Raw genomic sequence first — 5832 nt, 5'->3', positions numbered from 1 at the left:
CCCCCTAACCGTCCTAATCATCACTCACTGGGGGCAAACTTCTCCCTAACCGTCCTAATCATCACTCACTGGGGGCAAACTTCTCCCTAACCGTCCTAATCATCACTCACTGGGGGCAAACTTCCCCTAACCGTCCTAATCATCAGGCACTGGGGGCAAACTTACCCCTAACCGTCCTAATCATCAGGCACTGGGGGCAAACTTCTCCCTAACCGTCCTAATCATCACTCACTGGGGCAAACTTCCCCTAACCGTCCTAATCATCACTCACTGGGGGCAAACTTCTCCCTAACCGTCCTAATCATCACTCACTGGGGGCAAACTTCCCCCTAACCGTCCTAATCATCACTCACTGGGGGCAAACTTCTCCCTAACCGTCCTAATCATCACTCACTGGGGGCAAACTTCTCCCTAACCGTCCTAATCATCACTCACTGGGGGCAAACTTCCCCCTAACCGTCCTAATCATCAGGCACTGGGGGCAAACTTACCCTAACCGTCCTAATCATCAGGCACTGGGGGCAAACTTCTCCCTAACCGTCCTAATCATCACTCACTGGGGGCAAACTTCCCCTAACCGTCCTAATCATCACTCACTGGGGGCAAACTTCTCCCTAACCGTCCTAATCATTACGCACTGGGGGCAAACTTCTCCCTAACCGTCCTAATCATTACGCACTGGGGGCAAACTTCTCCCTAACCGTCCTAATCATCACTCACTGAGGGCAAACTTCCCCCTAACCGTCCTAATCATCACTCACTGGGGGCAAACTTCTCCCTAACCGTCCTAATCATCACTCACTGGGGGCAAACTTCTCCCTAACCGTCCTAATCATCACTCACTGGGGGCAAACTTCCCCCTAACCGTCCTAATCATCACTCACTGGGGGCAAACTTCTCCCTAACCGTCCTAATCATCACTCACTGGTGGCAAACTTCCCCTAACCGTCCTAATCATCACTCACTGGGGGCAAACTTCTCCCTAACCGTCCTAATCATCACTCACTGGGGGCAAACTTCTCCCTAACCGTCCTAATCATCACTCACTGGGGGCAAACTTCCCCTAACCGTCCTAATCATCACTCACTGGGGGCAAACTTCTCCCTAACCGTCCTAATCATCACTCACTGGGGGCAAACTTCCCCCTAACCGTCCTAATCATCACTCACTGGGGGCAAACTTCTCCCTAACCGTCCTAATCATCACTCACTGGGGGCAAACTTCCCCAACCGTCCTAATCATCACTCACTGGGGGCAAACTTCTCCCTAACCGTCCTAATCATCACTCACTGGGGGCAAACTTCTCCCTAACCGGCCTAATCATCACTCACTGGGGGCAAACTTCTCCCTAACCGTCCTAATCATCACTCACTGGGGGCAAACTTCTCCCTAACCGGCCTAATCATCACTCACTGGGGGCAAACTTCTCCCTAACCGTCCTAATCATCACTCACTGGGGGCAAACTTCTCCCTAACCGTCCTAATCATTACGCACTGGGGGCAAACTTCTCCCTAACCGTCCTAATCATCACTCACTGGGGGCAAACTTCCCCCTAACCGTCCTAATCATTACGCACTGGGGGCAAACTTCTCCCCTAACCGTCCTAATCATTACGCACTGGGGGCAAACTTCTCCCTAACCGTCCTAATCATCACTCACTGGGGGCAAACTTCTCCCTAACCGTCCTAATCATCACTCACTGGGGGCAAACTTCTCCCTAACCGTCCTAATCATCACTCACTGGGGGCAAACTTCCCCTAACCGTCCTAATCATCACTCACTGGGGGCAAACTTCCCCTAACCGTCCTAATCATCACTCACTGGGGGCAAACTTCTCCCTAACCGTCCTAATTATCACTCACTGGGGCAAACTTCCCCCTAACCGTCCTAATCATCACTCACTGGGGGCAAACTTCCCCTAACCGTCCTAATCATCACTCACTGGGGCAAACTTCTCCCTAACCGTCCTAATCATCACTCACTGGGGGCAAACTTCTCCCTAACCGGCCTAATCATCACTCACTGGGGGCAAACTTCTCCCTAACCGTCCTAATCATCACTCACTGGGGGCAAACTTCTCCCTAACCATCCTAATCATCACTCACTGGGGGCAAACTTCCCCTAACCGTCCTAATCATCACTTACTGGGGGCAAACTTGTCCCTAACCGTCCTAATCATCACTCACTGGGGGCAAACTTCCCCTAACCGTCCTAATTATCACTCACTGGGGGCAAACTTCTCCCTAACCGTCCTAATCATCACTCACTGGGGGCAAACTTCTCCCTAACCGTCCTAATCATCACTCACTGGGGGCAAACTTCCCCCTAACCATCCTAATCATCACTCACTGGGGGCAAACTTCTCCCTAACCGTCCTAATCATCACTCACTGGGGGCAAACTTCCCCCTAACCGACCTAATCATCACTCACTGGGGGCAAACTTCTCCCTAACCGTCCTAATCATTACGCACTGGGGGCAAACTTCTCCCTAACCGTCCTAACGATCGGCACTGGGGGCAAACTTCTCCCTAACCGTCCTAATCATTACGCACTGGGGGCAAACTTCTCCCTAACCGTCCTAACGATCGGCACTGGGGGCAAACTTCTCCCTAACCGTCCTAATCATCACTCACTGGGGGCAAACTTCTCCCTAACCGTCCTAACGACCGGCACTGGGGGCAGACTTCTCCCTAACCGTCCTAATCATCACTCACTGGGGGCAAACTTCTCCCTAACCGTCCTAATCATCACTCACTGGGGGCAAACTTCTCCCTAACCGTCCTAATCATCACTCACTGGGGGCAAACTTCTCCCTAACCGTCCTAATCATCACTCACTGGGGGCAAACTTCTCCCTAACTGTCCTAATCATCACTCACTGGGGGCAAACTTCTCCCTAACCGTCCTAATCATCACTCACTGGGGGCAAACTTCTCCATAACCGTCCTAATCATCACTCACTGGGGGCAAACTTCCCCCTAACTGTCCTAATCATCACTCACTGGGGGCAAACTTCCCCCTAACCGTCCTAACGATCGGTACTGGGGGCAAACTTCTCCCTAACCGTCCTAATCATCACTCACTGGGGGCAAACTTCTCCCTAACCGTCCTAACGATCGGCACTGGGGGCAAACTTCTCCCTAACCGTCCTAATCATCACTCACTGGGGGCAAACTTCTCCCTAACCGTCCTAACGATCGGCACTGGGGGCAAACTTCTCCCTAACCGTCCTAACGATCGGCACTGGGGGCAAACTTCTCCCTAACCGTCCTAACGATCGGCACTGGGGGCAAACATCCCCCTAACCGTCCTAACGATCGGCACTGGGGGCAAACTTCTCCCTAACCGTCCTAACGATCGGCACTGGGGGCAAACTTCTCCCTAACCGTCCTAACGATCGGCACTGGGGGCAAACATCCCCTAACCGTCCTAACGATCGGCACTGGGGGCAAACTTCTCCCTAACCGTCCTAACGATCGGCACTGGGGGCAAACTTCTCCCTAACCGTCCTAACGATCGGCACTGGGGGCAAACTTCTCCCTAACCGTCCTAACGATCGGCACTGGGGGCAAACTTCTCCCTTACCGTCCTAACGATCGGCACTCCACAAACTGAAAGAAAAGACCGGACCAAAACATCTCCATTCGTGTAAGTCGCTCTGGATAAGAGCGTCTGCTAAATGACTTAAATGTAAATGTAAATGTAATGTGTACAATGGAAAGGAGTAAAAGATCCAAGCTGTACAAATGCAAATGTGGAAACATGAGCATGTAGTACACAGCCTTGCCTGAGGGTATCTCAGTGATGTATAAATAAACAAAACAGTGTGAATAATGAAGTCAATAATTTAAAAAAAACGTATAATGTCATTCTAAATAAGACACTTAAACAAGATCCTCCCTTGCAGACACCTCTGTGACCACAGTGAAATCACAACTGAAACCGCTGTTTTAAGGACGAAGGACATGGTCTGTGGTCACGTGTAACCGGAATTTCCCAATGTTTACCTACAAGTTTAACTAGACACAATTCAGAAGTTGTAACTTCATTCAACTATTGATCAAAGGTAGAACGTACCTAGAAAGTGATTACACGGTTATACATATAGCGGCAGTCCAGTTTTCAATCAAGCACATTAGAGTCAGGTGCTTTACTGAAAATAGGAGAACCTTAAATCACTATAATCATGGAAAGCATAACCTCCTCCTGGAGTAACCCCATAGAGACAATTCGGGTTTCCAAAAGGACAATCAAGTGGTCATCCGAGAAGCATTACAAGCTACACCATGTCAATTTGTATACTAGTGGTAGTAGCCATGTATACTAGTGGTAGTAACCATGTATACATGGCTACTACCACTAGTATACATGGCTACTACCACTAGTATACATGGCTACTACCACTAGTATACATGGCTACTACCACTAGTATACATGGCTACTACCACTAGTATACATGGCTACCACCACTAGTATACATGGCTACTACCACTAGTATACATGGCTACTACCACTAGTATACATGGCTACTACCACTAGTATACATGGCTACTACCACTAGTATACATGGCTACTACCACTAGTATACATGGCTACTACCACTAGTATACATGGCTACTACCACTAGTATACATGGCTACTACCACTAGTATACATGGCTACTACCACTAGTATACATGGCTACTACCACTAGTATACATGGCTACTACCACTAGTATACATGGCTACTAGTAGTCTGGCTTTTTTTATGGTGGTTTTGGAGCAGTGGCTTCTTCCTCAATGAGCGGCCTTTCAGGTTATGTCGATATAGGACTTGTTTTATTTTGGATATAGATACTTTTGTACCTGTTTCTTCCAGCATCTTCACAAGGTCCTTTGCTGTTGTTCTGGGATTGATTTGCACTTTTCGCACCAAAGTACGTTCATCTCTAGGAGACAGAACGCATCTCCTTCCTGAGCGGTATGACGGCTGCGTGTTCCCATGGTGTTTATACTTGCATACTATTGTTTGTACAGATGAACATGGTACCTTCAGGCATTTGTACATTGCTCCCAAGGATGAACCAGACTTTTTTTCTGAGGTCTTGGCTGATTTCTTTTGATTTTCCCATGATGTCAAGCAAAGAGGCACTGAGTTTGAAGGTAAGCCTTGAAATACATCCACAGGTACACCTCCAATTGACTTAAATTATGTCAATTAGTCTATCAGAAGCTTCTAAAGCCATGACATAATTTTCTGGAATTTTCCAAGCTGTTTAAAGGCACAGTTAACTTAGTGTATGTAAACTTCTGACCCACTTGAATTGTGATACAGTGAATTATAAGTGAAATAATCTGTCTATAAACAATTGTTGGAAAAAGTACTTTGTTGTGCACATAGTAGATGTCCTAACCGACTTGCCAAAACTATAGTTTGTTCACAAGAAATTTGTGGAGTGGTTGAAAAACAAGTTTTAATGACTCCAACCTAAGTGTATGTAAACCTCAGACTTCAGCTGTACTCAAACATTCTCTAATCAATTTAATCAATTTAGTCTCTCCTCAAGAACAATAAACACACTTATGTTCCGCAAAACAAAAATAAATGAACCAGACAAGAAAAGAGAAAATAACTGTTAAAATAAATACATGTTTAATAAATTCACACTACTCGTAATGTAACTAAAACTGGGGGGAAACGTCCATTCGTTACATTCTATGCCCATGTTATGTCGGTGGAAGTTGGTCGGACCATGAGAAAAATAGTCTTCACGCAAAATACCCCCCCGTCTGTAGCGTCTGAACTGTTTGGCCTATTATGACCTCACTGTGGAAAGGGGAGACTCATGAAT

This window comes from Oncorhynchus keta, chromosome 35, assembly GCF_023373465.1.
Source record: "Oncorhynchus keta strain PuntledgeMale-10-30-2019 chromosome 35, Oket_V2, whole genome shotgun sequence".
NCBI lineage: Eukaryota > Metazoa > Chordata > Actinopteri > Salmoniformes > Salmonidae > Oncorhynchus > Oncorhynchus keta.
This window is presented reverse-complemented; position numbering follows the sequence as displayed.